Below are 17,451 nucleotides of genomic sequence, written 5' to 3'. Positions count from 1 at the left end.
CGAAAGGTGACATATACTCTTTATAAAAAAAAACTGGTCCATACAAAAATATTACAAGATGTAGCATATAATAGAGTCAGTGGTAATGAGTGAAGAAGTTCAAGCTGCACTGAAGGCTCTGGCAAAAAACAAAACCTCAGGAATCAGTGAGATACCAAATGACATGTTTCAGCTAACAGATGCAGCCATGGACGCGCTCATCAGTCTATGCCAGGAAAGCTGGATGGCAGCTTCCTGGACAAATGCCTGGGAGAAATCCATATTTGTTCCTGTCCCCCACACAATGTGGATATGATTGAACAATATCTTTAGTTCTCCACAGGCATTCTGAGAATAGTTTAATTGGCTTGCAAACAAAACATTATGATGATTTCATGATTATCCCAAAATATCTAGAACAATGTGGACAGAGAACTGCCAGAAGTTCACGGCAGATTTGGCAGAAGCTGTGTATCAGTGATATCATTGCTCACTCATATCAGAAGGATCCTGACTGAAAGCAGCGAACATCAAAAGAATTTGTATTTGTGTTTTATTGACTGCAAAGGCATTTGACTGTGTGGATCATAACAAATTATGCCTAAAATTGAGAAGCATGTGGATTCCAGAACACTTAATTATGCTCATTTGAAACCTATATCTAGACCAAGAGGTGGTTGGGTGAACAGAGAAAAAGAGCACTACATGGTTTAAAAGCAGGAAAGGAGTATGTCAGGGATGTTTCCTTTCTGCATCAATCTGTATGCTGAGTAGATTGTTCAAGAAGATGGATTTTATAAGGAAGAATGTGGTATCAGAATTGGAGGAGACTCAAACAATCTGCATTAGGCAGATGACATAACCTTGATTGTTTAAAATGAGAAAGACTTGAAATGCTTGTTCCAAAAGATCACAGACATACCTTGATTGCTGAAAGCAAGAAGCATTTGAGGTACTTGCTGCAGAAGATCAAGTACTACATTTTTTTATATGGATTCCTTAACAATATCAAGAAAACAAAAATCCTCATTACTGGATCAATAGGAAACATCATGGTAGATGGCAGATTGAAAATTTCTTAATCTTCCTTTCAATTTTTAATCTCCCTTTCTCAATTATTTGATCTTACCTGGATCCATAATCAACACCCTTCGTACAAGAAGGAGATCAGGTGACACAGAACATTGGAGAAAGTTTGCTGTTGGGCATTTCTCCAAAGTCCTGAAGATCAGTGATGTCAGTTTAAAGACAAAAGTAAATGTTATTTAGTTCATGGTCTTTTTTATCACTTGCTATGCATCTGAGAGCTAGACAATGAATTAGGATTACAGAAGAACAATCAATGCCTTTGTGTTGTGGTCTTGGAGAAGAGTGTTGAATATCTGGTGGACAGCCAAAAACCCAAATGGATATATTTTAGAAAAAGTGGAACCAGAGTGCTTCTTAAAGGCAAGGAGGACAAAGCTTTGTATCACTTTCATCATCTTGTTAGGAGAGACTGTTCTTTGGAAAGGTTCATCATACTTAGAAAGGTAGATGGCCAACAAAAGAGAGGAAGGAAGACCCTCAATGAGATGAACTGATACAGTGACTGTGGCAAAGGGCGCAATCATGTCAGTTATGATAAACACAGCACAGGCTAGGACAGAATCTGAATAGATTCAAATCTCTTCTTCATAGAGTTGTAGTTGCCACAACAGCAACTAATAACAAAACTGGAGGAAGTTGCTTACTTACTATGAGAAATGAGAGAAAAGGAGATTACAGTAGTTTAACAGTTTTTCATAAAGTTAACATAAATTTTTAGGGCTTATAAGAGTTTTATTCTCCATCTCATTTTATCAAATCATGTTCATAAGTAATATACTACAGTGAGAATAAATTTCAGAAAACACTTTGTCTTTTAAGGAGAGATCAGAAGACAAAATGTATTATTATTTAATCTGTAAGGCTTGGAAGCAGGAGTATCATCCACTTCCAAAATAAGCTTGCTTGCAGAAACTCTATGAACTTGGAGAAAAGATGTAAGTTTTGTGTTCAAGACTTTTGCTCATAGGGTCGCTATAGGTGGTTTATCACTTGACGGCACTTGTCACCACCACCACCACCACCACCAAGAAGTAAATGATACTCTAGTTGACTCACAGAGAACACAATAAATTCATCCAAGTGAACTTTTAACAAATACATGTATACCTACTTTCTAACTTCTACAACCTGTAAAATAGAACCTTATTTGGAGAAAAGTGAAGTTAAATTTAGGATGTTCCAATGAGATGAGAATATTATCCTGTATTTATATAAAGTCAATGACCAGTGTCCTTCAAAGAGAAATATGTAGTAAAGACACACACACAGAAGAGCAAGTCATACAGAGGTGGAATTAAAAAATGGAAACAAGGAACTACAAGCCAAGGAATCTTTGAGTTACCAAAAGCTGAAAGAGGCAAGATAGGATTTACAGAGCATAGCTCTGTTTACATTTTGATGGTGGACTTCTGGCCCCCAAAACTAGAAAAATTTAAGCATAAAATTCATGACACCTTATTACAGAAGTCCAAGGAAAATAGAAAAATAAATCTTTTTAATGACATACAAAATAAATTGAAAGGGAATATGTTATCAACCTTACTGATCTAGATTTAATTCTTTAAATATTATGTGTATGTCTATATTCCTGTAATCCAAATTAATATATTTTAATATTAGTTTGAATAAAAGTCCTGAGAGTTGGCATTACCATTATCAATTTAAGTATTAATATATTGAAGTGCTAAGAGGCTAGTTATCTATCCAAGGTAAGAAAGCAAAGGAAGCATTATGTGAAGTCTAGGATGCCTGAAGCCAGAGCTTTCCCACTGTGTAATGTTGTTGATAGATATTCCCCTAATATCTAACATTATTTTGAGCTGCTGCTAAGATTGCTATAACCCTCTGTTGAGATCTTAAATTAGCAGTCCCATTTTATTTGATGAAAGTCCTAGTAGGGACTACTTCCATATGGAGCACAAACAAGAGTGCTTGGCTTCTGCCCAATATTTTCCCCAAATTGCTTTCCAATATTCCCATCTGTTTTCTAATTCTAAATGAGAGTAACATTGGTTGAGGTACCTTCCACACTGTTGAGAATAACAGCTGATGCATAACTATGCATATTTATGAGTAGAATTACAGCCATGCATGAATGAATGCTTTACATTAGTGCTTCATAATCAATGTCTACTTTCTGTTTTTTCCCTAAAATAAAGGGGGTGTTAGTTAACTTAGTCACTAATCAAAGATAATTACACAATTTCCATTCCAAATGTTTATTTGAACTACCATAAGGGAAGTATGGAGGAAACTGTTTAATGTGCAATATTAAGGCAGACACCTGAAAGTGCAGCAAGAATGATGGTGGAACTGCTTTGTAATGTAAAGACTTAGAAGTATTCTTATTAGATGATGTTGTTGTTATTGTTGATTGCCTTTGAGTCGAGCATGATTCATCTCTACCCTGTGAGCAAAAGATCTGAAGCCTTTTGATGACTGAAGAATAATCAGTATCTTTGTGTCATAGTGGTGGAAAAAAAGAACTGATTATACCACGAACTTCCGAAAGAATAAAAAAAGAGTAAACTAGAGAAATGTGTAAATGACTTGGAGAAAGTGCAACCAGTGCTTCTGAGAGTCAAGGAAGGAAAATTTTTGTCTCACATTCTTTGGGCATGTTGTTGTTGGGTACCATCTAGTTGAAACTAATCTATAGCTAAACTTCCAGTGGGTTTTCAGAAGCAGTTTGATTGCATAGGAGGAAATTGTACATCTTTCTTCTATAGAGCAACTGGTGGATTTAAGCTGTAACTTGGGAATAACAATTCTTTGGAGAAAGACAACATACTTTGAAAGGTGGAGATTCAGCAAAAAAGAGGAAGACCTTCAACAAGTAGAATTGACACAGTGACTATACCAATAAGCATAAGTATGTCAGAGATTATGAGGATGGCACAGGATGAGACAGGGTTCCAATCTATGTTCAAAGTGTTCCCATGAGATGTACTCAGCTTAACAGTAACTAATAGCATAAGCACTTTCAGCAAATTAGATTGCCTCACCTGTATAATGTAGATGTTGATGAGTCTTCCTCCAGTCCTGATGCCACATTATTCTGCATGTAGCCCAGCTTTTCAGATTTACTCAGCCTACAGTTTTAATTCCTTCAGCTTAAGAGTGGAGGGATGGTGCAGGAGAGGAAGACTCTCAATGAAATGGATTGATTCTGTGACTGGAGTGGTGGAAAAGAGTGTGTCTGAGATGAAGAGGTTGGCACAGGATAGAATGGCATTTAGGGCTCTTGTACATAGGGTGCTATGAGTTGCAAGCAACTCGATGGCACATAACAATAACAACAAAAACAGATTGAATAGGTATGGAGAAAGGATATAACCTTGATGCATACTTTGCCGGTTTTAAGCCATGCAGTATCTCTTTGTTCTATCCGAATGGTTATTTCTTGGGGTATTTACAAGTTTATGGAATTTGCATTCTTTTCAACCCACATACACTTAAAATAACAACAGGAAGTACTACATCAAAGGGATAACTTAAAAGTAAAGGCTAACGTAAAAGTGTGGAAAGGAAGACTCAATAAACTTAATTCACTGCCACTTGGGTTGAAACTGACTCATATCTGACCCTCCAGAGGGTTTTCAGGAAGATGTAAATTGCATGACATGAGATTGTCCATCTTTCTCCTATGGAGGCATTGATAGATTTGAAGACCAGAGAGGCATCATATTTGATTTAGCAGTGTAGCTCCCTACATACTATACCATTAGAGCACCTTTTGGAAAAGGAAATTTAATAGAAGAAACTAAAGAAATAATTTGTTTAGAATAGTCAAGTTTGAGGATTGAAAAGCACGGACTTGAGTGGGTACTTAATTGGATAAATTTCATTTTCTCCAAGCAGCGCTAGCCTAAAAGTTGGCTTTTTTTTAACCATTACAATTAGTCTGCTCTGATCTCCAGCTACCTTACCTACAGATACATAATCTTGCAAATTATCAACACTTATGAGAGTAGGATAAGAGACAGACAGTGCTTCCAACACTGAGGAGCAAGACTTGAGGAGAGCAAGAATTGAGGGGGAGAGGAGTGAGACCTTAGTGAGAGCAAGACCCTAGTGCTGGTGGTGGAGATTCTGTAGCATTGCTGTGGAGAAACTGTGGCAAGGTGTGACCTAAGGTTTCTTACATTTAACTCCTGGCCACAGTTAAAGTTTTTGCTGTTCTTTCCTTTGATGGAAGGACAAGCTGCTAGCTGAACTGAAACTGGAGCCTGGACTAATTGAGAATTGTGGCTTGGGACTGTTGGACTAAACCAGGACTTGCATTGTGAGATATTTTTTACCACCCCCACTCTCCAACTTATTTCCCTAAGAAACTTCCTTTTCAGTACTACAGCTGTGAGTCTGTGGGTCAACAATGAATAAACAAATTGGTGTGGTGCTAGAGGAACCATAGGACTAGTCTATGGACTCCTTATCTACTTTCTGTTCTTGGGTGGTAAGGGGCTGTGCTATTCTTACTTCCTCTGGCTTTTTCAGAGAGATCTCATCGTCCTGGGCCCCTATATACCATTTTCTCCTATCTAGACACCTTATGACGTAGGTAAAAATATTTGCTGATGGTTAATGATAAGTTGGTTATTTACATTTTAGTCAATCCTACATTATTTTATAATTTATTTACAACTTTACTACTTCAATCTTCTCTATCATAGGACATCTGTCAAATCCCCTGGGATGAGTGGACAGAAGATACAAATATATATTACAACAAGACAATTGAATAGATTAACAGAACCCTGAAATGTTATTTCACTTCTTAGCTATGGAAACCTGAAAACAATAAAGTCACAGACTTTAATAGAAAACGATATTCAGTCTAGAAAAACTCAGTGAAAATATCCATCAAAGGTGAGGGTACAAAAAGGTAAATTTTTTAGCAAGAAAATGGAATGGTCAAAGAGTTTATTCTTGAATAAGTGACTTTGTTATCTGACAGATATAATTCCTTGTAATATTGCACTGGAGTCCCTGGGTGGCATAAACTGTGACTGTGCTTGGACTAACCAAAACCTTAGAGGTTTAAGTCTACCCAAAACCATCTTCAAACAAAGGCCAGGATATCTACTTCTGAAAAAGAAATCATAGAAAATCTTATCAAGCACACATATATTGACATCCATGGAGTTGGATTTCAGAGAACTGGAATTGGTGCAAAAACAATGATTTTTAAATACAGCCATGAAAGTGAAAGATTAAAATTAAAATAGCCCCTATAGTTCTCAGCTGAATTAAACTCAGGTTTCTATAGTTCTCAGCTAAGTTTAACTCAGGAATTTTTTCCATTGTCCCTTGTAGAGCCCCACACCCATTGTTCCAGGGAGAAAAGTCTGATCCCAGGGCAACGGTATTTCGAGAATGGCTAACTACAAGGTAGGGCAAACAAGCAGATGTTTCTCGACTGATAACCTATGTGCCTTTGTTTCCCGACTGATAACCCATATGTCTTGTGCTTTTCCACTGCCCTGGGGTTTGAACTCATTGTATGCTTAAGAATTTGTGAAACCATCCTATAGTTAATATTCCAGGAAATAGCTAACCACAAAAGTTGAGCAAATATACTGATAACTTAAGATCTGTCTATAACTGCCACATGTGCTACGTGACTGCCACAGGTGCTACGTGCAAATAAGCTGTGTAAACCATAGGTGAAAACCAAACCAATGAATTCAAACTGTGCTCTTATAACCCAATGAGAAGCTGACACTCTGTTGTATCCCCCTAAAGTGTATAAAAAGAGCCAAAATTGTCTGCTTGAGGTCGACTCCTCTGTCTCCTGCGAGAGACACGTGTCGGCCCGGAGCTCCACAATAAACCTCTCCTCTTGCTGTTGCATCAAGCCAGTGTCTTGGAGTCTTGGGTCTTTGCCGTCCACTCGGGACAGGGTAGGGCCACCGGTCCGGGGGTCCTTCATTTGGTGCGTTGACCGGGAATTGAACCCGGGTCAACTGCTTGGAAGGCAGCTATGCTAACCACTATACCATCAACGCCACAGTGGAGTCTGGGCTTTCTGGCCCTCTCCGACTGCGAGTCCCCCGTGCTGGACCTTGTGGGACACTTGCGGGGACTGGGGGGCTGGGGTCAACTTGGTTTTGATAAGGAGGGGGGTTATGGCGCACTTCAGGCCATTCAGGTGGGTTCTCAATCTCTGGATAGATTTTGGGTGGAGCTGTCGGTACAACCTCTGGAGCTGGCGGGACTTTGGGCTCAGAGGCTCTGGCTTTTAGGGCTAACGCACATGGGGAGGTGGTGCGATTCTTCTTTGGGACCCAGGGTTTTACCCACGGCGGTGGATTCTGAACTAAATCTTTCCACACAATGATGTATGGCTGTTGGTCAGGGTGGCCGTGTGGTCCTTCCTGAAAAACAAATTCTTCTACTATGAATATAATGGTTAGATCAAAAGTTCCTTGAGGAGGCCATCCTACCCCGAAGGTTGGCCACTCAGAAGCATCTGCTAGTGAGTCTTCATCTTCTAGTCTTTGGTCATGTTATTGCTCCTTAACTTCCTGAATTCTTCCCTTTACTTTGGTTTCTCAGCACTTCAGTACAATATTCAGTTTCTCTGACATCCATCTTGATCTTTTCTTCCTTTTCTGGCTTAGTAATGAATGCTTGCATTCTTCATGGATGATATTCTCGAGACCCTCCCAAATCTTATCTAGTTTCTGATCTTTAGTATTGGAGGCCTCAAACCTGTTCTTGTGATAGTTTTTAAATTCAGGTGAGATTGTTCTCAAGGTCATGTTTTGGTTCTTGAGGGTTTATTTTAATTTTCTTTAGCTTTGGTTTGAACTTGCATATAAGTACTTGATGGTCAGCACCTGGCATACTTTTCACAGGTGATGTTGAGCTTGTCTAATGATTCTTACCACATATATAATTAATCTGATTCCTGTGATAGTGTGGTATTAATAAATTCATAATTCTCTAAATAGGTATCAGTTATAAAACTATAATTATATAGTTATAAAACTGACATCAGTTTTCTCTGGGCTGAAGAACTAGTTAGCTTGTCTTAGAATTCTTTGTTTTCTTTTTTTAGTCATGTAGTTTAAGTGGTGTGTTTACCAGAAGAGGAAATGCATCTTTCCAAGGTTAGCATTTACCTCTTTGAGATTGTTTTTCCCAGTTATATGTAAATTATATTTTAATCTGCCTGTTTGCCAGGACAGGAGGTGTACCTTTCCTGAGTTAGCCTTTATCTTTTCAGAGTCTGTTTTTCTCAGTCATGTGTTAGCTATTTTTTAAGTTGCCTGTTTACTGGAATCTGTATATGAATTGTGGTAGGTTTTGTTTTGGTTTTGTTTTTTCAGATGTGGAATTTCTTTTATTTTACTAACAAAGGTGCATTGCTTAGTAAGGTGGTATCTAACCCTAGTATAAAATCCTAATGCCCACCCCCAGACAGGGAGGCAGTCTCTGAGAAGGATTTCACTACTTTCTCCCAGATCTGTAGTAAAGGCTTATGGATATTGCAATCTGTCTTATTGGCAATTGACTACAGAAAGAAACCCTTCTGTTCAGTGACACCTGTATATTCCTTTAGGACAGAAACATGTGTATACTTGTCATTTGTGTGGGTTTTTTTAAATAAAAGGCATTTGCAATGAATAAATCATTGCTTATACAAAATTCTATCATTCTATCTCCAGCCTCAATTCTGTCACCAAGTTCATATTGTCTGAGTACTGTTTCTTCTTTTGTGTTCCCAACTTTTGCTTTCCAGTCACTAATTATTAACGAATCTTAGTTGTATGTTCAATATATTTCAAACTATGAAAGTTGGTAAAAATCTTCTATTTCCTCCAGTTATTGGTTTGTAAATTTGAATTATAGTAGCATTAACATGTTTGGATAGTATACTGTTCCAACATTATATTTCAATATGTATCAACCATAACAAACTGTGGCTGACTCTGAGAAGAATGGGAATCCCAGAACATTTGATCACGCTTATGAGAAACCTATACTTGAACCAAGAGGCAGTCGTCAAAACATAGCAAGGAAATACTGAATGGTTCAAAATTAGGAAGGGTGTACGCCAGGGATGAGTCCTGCCTCCATAACTTTTCAACCTGTATGCAGAACAGATTATCTGGGAGACTGGGCTCTAGGAGGAGAAATGTGGGATCAAGATTGGTGGAAAATCTATAAAAAATCTGTGTTATGCAGATGACACAACCCTGCTTGCTGAAACTGAGGAGGACCTGAAGCGCTTGCCACAGAAGTTCAAGGACTGCAGCCTCCAATATAGACTGCGGCTCAATGTCAAGAAGACAAAGATTCTCACCACTGGACCAATTGGCGGCATCAGGATGGATGGTGAAGACTGAGATTGTTCACAGCTTTACTCTGCTTGGCTTCACAGTCAACACTCTTGGCACCAGTAGCCAGGAAATTAAAAGACATACTGTCATGGGAAATTCTGCTGTTAGGGACCTCTCCAAAGCACTGAAGAGCAATGGTGTCTCTCTGGAGACTAAAGTGCGTTTGATACAGGCCATGGTCTTCACAATCACTTGTCATGCATCAGAGAGTTGGACAATGATCGAGGAGGATAGAAGGAGAATTGATGCTTTTGAGCTGTGGTTCTGGAAAAGAGTATTGAGAATACCATGGACTGCTAGGAAAACAAACAGATTTGTCCTGGAAAAGGTTAAACCAGGTGGCTCCTTGGAGGCAAGGATTCTGAGGCTTTATCTAACATACCTTGGACATGTTGTAAGGAGAGACTGGTCCTTGGAAAGGGACATTATGCTTGGTCGGGTGGAGGGACAGTGCAGAAGGGAAAGGCCCTCTATGAGGTGCATTGATTCAGTGATAGGGGTAATCGGAATGGGTGTATCGGAGACGGTGTGATTGGCACAGGACAGAGCAGAGTTTAGGGCTGTTGTACATAAGATCGCTATGAGTTGCAAGCGACTCAACGGCACATAATAACAACAACAACATCTAGAAATGGTCTTTTTTACTATGAATTTAACCCTCATTCTTTTCCCTTTTTCATTCCAGGCATAGTAGATCATATGATTGATTCAAAATGGTCCATGCCAATCCATCTCACTGGCCAATGGCTAGTATGTCAATATTTATGAATTCCATTTCTTTTTTCAGCAATGTTAAATTTTCTTACATTTATAATTCATACATTTTATGTTTTAATTAATAGTGGCTGTTTGCAACTATTCCTCTTCATTTGTTTTTCTCAATATAAAGGCTCAACTTCCAGTGTTATACCTACTATTCCAAGTGTGTGATACATTGTTCATTGGGTTTTAAAGGTCTGTTAATTTTGAAAAGGGATGGACAATTTTTCTTCGTAATCTATCTTAATTTTGGAAGCTCAGCTTTAGTACAGTATCAGACAAACATTTTACCCCAAAAAAAGCAGGTGAAAAATACTTCCCCATAAGATAAATATGGTAGTCCAGTACTCCACCTGCCCAACCTGCTGGTACATTCCCTTTTTCCCCTTCCCTCTTACACTCTACACTGTGTCCTCCCAGCCTTTGGGTATGGCTGTTGAGCAAGGCCTGAACTAACCCCTGATATGACGGCTCGGGCCTCCCCTCACTTCTGTCTGCTTGCTATCTCTTTCTCTGCTCTCCAGAGATGATAGTGCTGTGGGCTTCCTGGTACGCTGCTACTCATGGCCTCTCTCTGGCCCATCTTTTGACATATTCTTAGGCTCAGCCAGTCCCTGGGTATACCTGGTCCCCTCAGATTCTCTCCTTATGCCCCTAGTTTCATCTGTGAATCTCTGCTACTAAATATTCCATGTGTAGGTAACATCACTGACGAAGCAATAGACATTGCTCTATAGGAGTTTACAGGAGTTAAATCTTGGTGCAATACCACTGCTGCCACACAGAAGTGGTTTTGCTGTTGTTGTTGTTAGAAATAGGGCCAAGTAGAAAAATAAGAAGGCAGAAGTGAAGGTAAAAAGTAAAGATAGATTTATTGGATAGTTACATCCCAAAGGAAGGGACAGACCTTTCTCATTGAAATGAAATATGAAAGAGGAAGTGTGCCAGTAATGCGAGATTGGTCACCTTAATGGCTTCCTCCTCTGGATGTTCCTTGGGACCAGTGTCTGATTCAAAGAGATAATATTAGAAAGAGTTTAAAATTTAGGAGGCAATTCTTGTTCTAGTCCACTGCCTTTTATACCATCCATGTGCCCTAAGTTTCTACTGTTTCTGACATCACTTAAGTACTGAAAGTACTAATTCTACACATGTCAGTACTTGATTCCTGGTTCTAAGGGTTCCACTATATAAATATCTGCCTCTCCTATCTCTTTGGTTATAATTCTACTAATCAGGCCAATAATAAAAGGTCCTCGTTAGAATAGGTGAAAACACAGAACAGAATTTTACAAAATTGGATCACACCTAGTTGTCTGAGTAAGACTGCAGAACCTCTAACAACATTGTGCTAAAACACTTTTCTAACTGGAAAGGGCAGATATTCCCAGAGGCTACCTTTCAGACAATGGTAAAATAAACAGTAACCCCTGGGAAGAATGTGCTCTTTAGAACAAACAATGCTATGAGACTGCATTTGTCCAAAACCAAAGATGAAAGGTCACAAAGGGACAGGGAAATAGAATGAGGAAAAAATCCCGACCCATTTTGGAATTATGACCAGTCTTGTGGAGGTTTTTTGGGGGTTTTAAAAATTTTTTTACAGCATATTCATTCTATTTAATTTTCCCCCCAATTCATTGATTGTTGCATATTTTTCTCCCTGCCCACCCCTCCTCCCAGTTCATTTTTCTCTTTGAAGAAAAAAAAAATTATTTCATTGTTATACAATCACTCCCAGTCCACTGTTCACTTTAATATGCATTTCTTTTTTGTAATCTTGTCATAAAAATAATATCTAATCCTATATTCCTTTTAAACAGTTCTTTCCCTCATCTGTTTCAATGCAGTGTACATTATGTATCCCCTCCTTTTTCAGGTTCCCTCCAACCCTAATATCAGTACCATTTTACAACAGTGGCACTGTGCAGTTTTTGGGTTTTTTTCTGACTGAGATACTTCACTTAGCATAATATCCCCCAGGGTCACTCATCTTGTATAATATTTCATGAGTTCCTTGTTTTTCAATGCAGTGTAGTATTCCATTGTGTGAATATACCACAGCTTCTCTATCCATTCGTTTGTTGATGGGCACTTGGGTTTTCAACTCTTTGCTATTGTAAACAAAGCCGCGATAGACATAGTTGTGATACACTAGTTCAGCATTTAAAAAAAAATGGCCCTAAGTTTATACCTTAGAAAAAAAGAGTTACTAAGATTTAAAATTAAAAAGAAAAACAATATATTTAATAATGTTGTTACATGCCATCACGTCGAGTTTGACTCATAGTGATCCTATAAACAAATGATCTGAACCCTGTCCTATACAGTGTCATTCTTACAATCTCTGACACAATCAAGCCCATTGCTGTAGTTACTGTGTCAATCGATCTGATTAGGTTTTTCCTTTCTCTCACTTGGTTCCTCTACCTTTCTAAGCATGATGTCCCTCCCTCTCCAAGGAATAACCTCTCCTAGCAACATGTCCAAAGTATGTGAGATGAAGCTTTATCATCTTTACCTCCAGGGAGTACTCTGGTAGCACCTTCTTCAAGACGTGTTTGCTTGTTTGTTTTTTTTTAATTTAGTTTGTTTATTTTATAATAGTGAAAGAAAATAACAAACATTAAATAAGTTAATAAAGAAAATAAATTACTGCTTCTTGATGGGTCTCCCTCATGATTTTGTTATGTACTATTGAATCAGAACCACCCCATAACTGACCCCCCCAGAAGATTTTCAAAACTGTAAATAGCATGGGAGGAGATTGCCCATCTTTCTCTTCTAGAGCTGCTGGTGAATTTTAACCACATACTTTTGAGTTGGCAGCACAACTCCATTGCATCTTCCTTCTTTCTGTTCCCATATTTTGTATCATGTTGGAAGCTTATCAAAGGTGTGGTAGAGTCAAAAATTTTTAAATTCCTTAGTATCTATTGATTGAATTACTGAATAATTGAAAAATTCTATCAACTATTATGCTTATCTTTCATCTGTCATCTTTTCCCCCACAAGGACACCAACATACTTACACAGGTAAATATATTGTTATTCACTTTAATGGCTCAAAATCTTTAGCTTCCTCTCTCTCCTAAAAAAACAAAAACAAACAAAAAAAAAAACACACACAAAACCAAAAAACCAACCCAAAAAAACCCAAATCATGTGTTGCACCAATAATGATCACTTCTTTGGCACTAAGCCCAACACATTTCTTACTACTTCATGTTTATTCCAACAACTAAGCTCAAGCCACTCCATATCACAGGAACTCGTCTTTCATTCTTCCAGGGTTGAGTCACATGACACCCTCTGGAAAGGCGATGTCAAAATGGTACTTTTTTCTGCCTGAGGGACAGTTTTTCTCCATTGTAAGCACCTTATTTGCTGAAAATGAAAAGGACAGGAAGAGCACTTTTTTCAGAGGATGAAACAATGCAGTCTTTGGTATGTATTGCAACAGAAAGTCAAGAAATACAAATATTCTTATCACTGATAGGCAACATCATAATGAATGGAGAAGAGATTGAAACTGTCAATAATTTCATCTTACTTGGATCCACAAATAACACCCTTGGTACTTGCAGTCAGGAAATAAGGAGATACATTGTACTAAGAATGTCTAGAGTTAAGGACTTCTCCAAATTATTAAGGAGTAATGATGTCAGTTTGAGGACTAAGGTGTATCTGATTCATGTCACGGTCTCTCTAATAACTTGTATCTGAGAGCTGGACAATAAATAAGGATGATAGAAAAAGAATTGATGCCTTTGAGCTGTAGGGTTAGAGAAGAACAATAAACATCCCATGGATGGCCAAAAGAGCAAATAAGTAAAGTCTGAGGGATGGTGCAGCCAGAGTGATCTTTGGAGGCAAGAATGATGAGGCTTGCCTCACACACTTTGAGCATGTTGCTAAGAGGTGTTATTTCCTGGAGAGGGACATGATGCTTGGAAGAGTAGGGGATTGACGGAAAAGAGGAAGACCCTTGACTAGGTGGGTTTATATGGTCACTGCTGCAATGGGCAGTATGTCATGAATTATGAAGATGGCACAGAATAGGATTGTTGATCATAGAGTCACTATGAGTCATACTTGACTCAATGGAACCTAACAACAACAAAGCATCATCTAGATGATTAAGTGCAGACAACTGTCCTTGTTTAATTAAACACGATCTTTTCTAGTCACTGTTATATAAGGAAGGTACTTGAGCTCTTTCTTGGTTATAAAAGGACTATTTTGTCAATTTGCCTGAAGCTCATTCTATTTGCAATATTGTTATGATGTTCGTGTTGTGTACTGTTAAGTCAGAACCAATCCATAGCTGATCGATCCTCCAAACAGGTTTTCAGAGGCGGTTAATCGCACTGGAGGAGATTGTGGATCTTCTCCCATTAAACTTTTCCTTCCAATAAATGGTCCTTTTTTTCATTTTCTACTTGAATCAGGTAGGTCTCTTTTATATCCCAAAATTCCTTTTAACATTCATCATTTTGGCTTTCTATGATTTGGGCATATATTTCTCTTTTTAACTGGGACTTTTATTTGACAAAGGGAACTCTAGTAGTCTGTCTGTAGGGAGTTGTGCTTCTAACCCAACAACCATGCCTCTCTGTGGTTCAAATCCATAAGCAGCACTGAAGAAGCAGCATGGATAATGTCTTCTTTTGGGATTACAGCCTCAGAAGCTCAAATGAGGATCAGCAACGAGTTGCTTTCAATGATTTTGAGTTTTGAGTCTCTATGATAGAAAACATGTCCTAGTCAGATTTTACCTTCAATACAGCATAATGTGTTCTCAATAAATTTTGTATATGTAAATTATTGAATATGTAAATGATGCATAAATCAATCTCTTGACCTTGTCTTCACAAATATTACAAAAGTAAAATTTTCTGTTGTGTCCTTCAAATCATAACCTATTTAGAAATGAGAGTTTCTGGGTAAAAATACTTATTAATTTTTACTAGTATGCGGCTCACCTTGAGGAAAATGGGAAACCCAGAACGCTTGATTGTGCTTATGTAAAACCTATACTTGGACCAGGAAGCAGCCCTCAGAACAGAGCAAGGAAACACTGCATGATTCAAAATCAGGAAGGGCATTATCAGGAATATGTCCTGTGTTCACACCTTTGCAATCTATATGCAGAACAGATCATTCATGAAGCTGGGCTTTATGATGAGGAATGTGGCATCAGGATTGGAGGAAGGCTCATCCACAAACTATGTTACACAGATGACACAACCTTGCTTGTTGAAACTGAGGAAAACCTTAAGCTATTGCTTCAGAAGGTCAAGGACTTTTTTGTCTTCAATATGGATTGAAGCTCAGTATCAAGTAAACAATGATATCACCACTGCACCAATTGGCAGCATCATGATAGATGGAGAAGAGATTGAGATTGTTAACTGCTTCAGCTTGCTAATCTCCACAATCAACACTGTTGCACCAGCAGTTCAGACATCAAAAGATGAATTTCACAGGTAAGTCTGATGCTAGGGACTTTTCCAGAGTACTGAAAAGCAAGGATGTCAATCTACAGACTAAGGTGTACCTGATCCAGTACATGATTCTCACAATTATTTTCTATGCATCAGAGAGCTGGATAATGACCAAGGATCATAGAAGAATTGATGCCTTTGAGTTGTGGTGCTGGAGAAAAGAGTTGAACCTACCATACACCAACAAGAAAACAATTAGGTCTCTTTTGGAGAGGGTGAAACCGAGTTTCTCCTTGGAGGCAAGGATTTTGAAGCTCCGTCTTACATATTTTGTGCATGTGGGCAGAAGGGACTGGTCCTTGGAGAAGGATATCATGCTCAGAGAGCCAGAGGGGCAGTGCAGGAGAGGAAGATCCTGATGAAATGGATTGATACAGTAACTAGGGCAATGGGGGTAGGTGTGTCAGAGTCACTGAAAGTGGTTCAAGATAGCACAGGCTTCAGAGCTGTTGTACATAGAGTTGCTGTGAGGCTCAGGTGACTCAATGGCACATGACAAGAACAACAGCAACCACACTAAGAAGATACTAGCTTTTTAAAGAGTGGAAACCCTTCTAAGTTTACCATCTCATTCTTATTAAATGCACATACTCACTAAGAATTGTTAGCCCTCTCATTGTATTTACATTGGTGAGGTTAGGAGGGTAACTATGCAAACGCACGGGGAGGCAGCACTACATTGTAGGATAATAACTATAAATTACTGCAACTGTCAGATTTAGAAATTAATAATGGGGAGGGGAGTTAAACATGGATCACATCCATTAGTGTAGACTTATTATTGCCATTTTCCATCCTTCTTCCAGAGTGTCTATCATTCAAGAGCACCATAATTAGATTCCACTGACAAGAGGAATATAAAAACAGACACTATGGCCATATCCTCTTCATGTGACTGCTTATTTGATTTCGTTATTTTCCCATTCATAGGGCTTTTTCAATATTATTTACATAATTTTTTCCTATGACATCAGATTCTATCCCATATGAGCTCTTGACATAAATCAAAAGGGCTACCAAATATATTTTGTTTCTACTGATATTTTAGACCAGTAACAAATTTACTGGATAGAATCTTCCTCTCTAAATAAATTAGAACAAAGATAGAGGTTTGGGGATTATACAACCCACTGAAGTTTAAATGTAGCATAAATGATTTCTGCTTAACTCAAGACAGAGGTCAGAAGAAGGGTCTTCTATAATAGGCCAGATGTTTCTGGAATAGGATTTCAAAGTTGCTGTTCTCCACACTGAGTCAGTGTCTTAACTGGAAAAATGGAGCCCTTCCTTCCTCATCTTCAGCCCATATTCAAGCACATTTTGTTTCGTTTTGTTTCACTTTTATTGTTCACTTTCCGTATTTTGCAAATTCATGAGCATGTTGCTCCCACTTCCTAGCTCGTTAGCTCCTTTGAGAGCTGAAGCCGAGCTTGTTTCACATTTACGAACATTTTTGATACCTTGCTTTAGTGGCTACATAGGAAATTCATCACATTCTAATTAAAAATGTACAATGTGCAAAGAAATGCTTAGTTGTGGCACATTCACACCTATTCAATTCTTTAAGTCTGAAGCTCAGGATAGAACATCTGTGTTGCTTTGTATTTGTTTTCTGCTGCTGCATAATAAATTGCCACAACTTAGTGGTTTGAAACAACTTGGAATTATTATCTCACAGGGTCCTGAAATGACATTACTGGCTTTTCAGCTGAGTATCTCATATAGTTAAAACCAAAGTGTTATTTGGGGCTGTTTTTTTTTTTCCTCTA

At 38.3% G+C, this 17,451-nt stretch overlaps 1 non-coding gene across 1 annotated transcript; it reads right to left on the bottom strand.

Annotated features, from left to right (window-relative positions):
- Positions 1 to 7,004: 7,004 nt before the first annotated feature.
- On the bottom strand, positions 7,005 to 7,076 carry TRNAG-UCC. The gene has a single exon. It is a non-coding gene; the product is annotated as a tRNA-Gly (tRNA).
- Positions 7,077 to 17,451: the final 10,375 nt, after the last annotated feature.

This window comes from Elephantulus edwardii, unplaced genomic scaffold (genome assembly GCF_000299155.1).
Source record: "Elephantulus edwardii isolate Elephantulus edwardi_28Jun2011 unplaced genomic scaffold, EleEdw1.0 scaffold00109, whole genome shotgun sequence".
NCBI classification, from domain to species: domain Eukaryota; kingdom Metazoa; phylum Chordata; class Mammalia; order Macroscelidea; family Macroscelididae; genus Elephantulus; species Elephantulus edwardii.
Note: the sequence above shows the minus strand (reverse complement) of the source record. Positions and strands in the feature narration are given on the sequence as shown.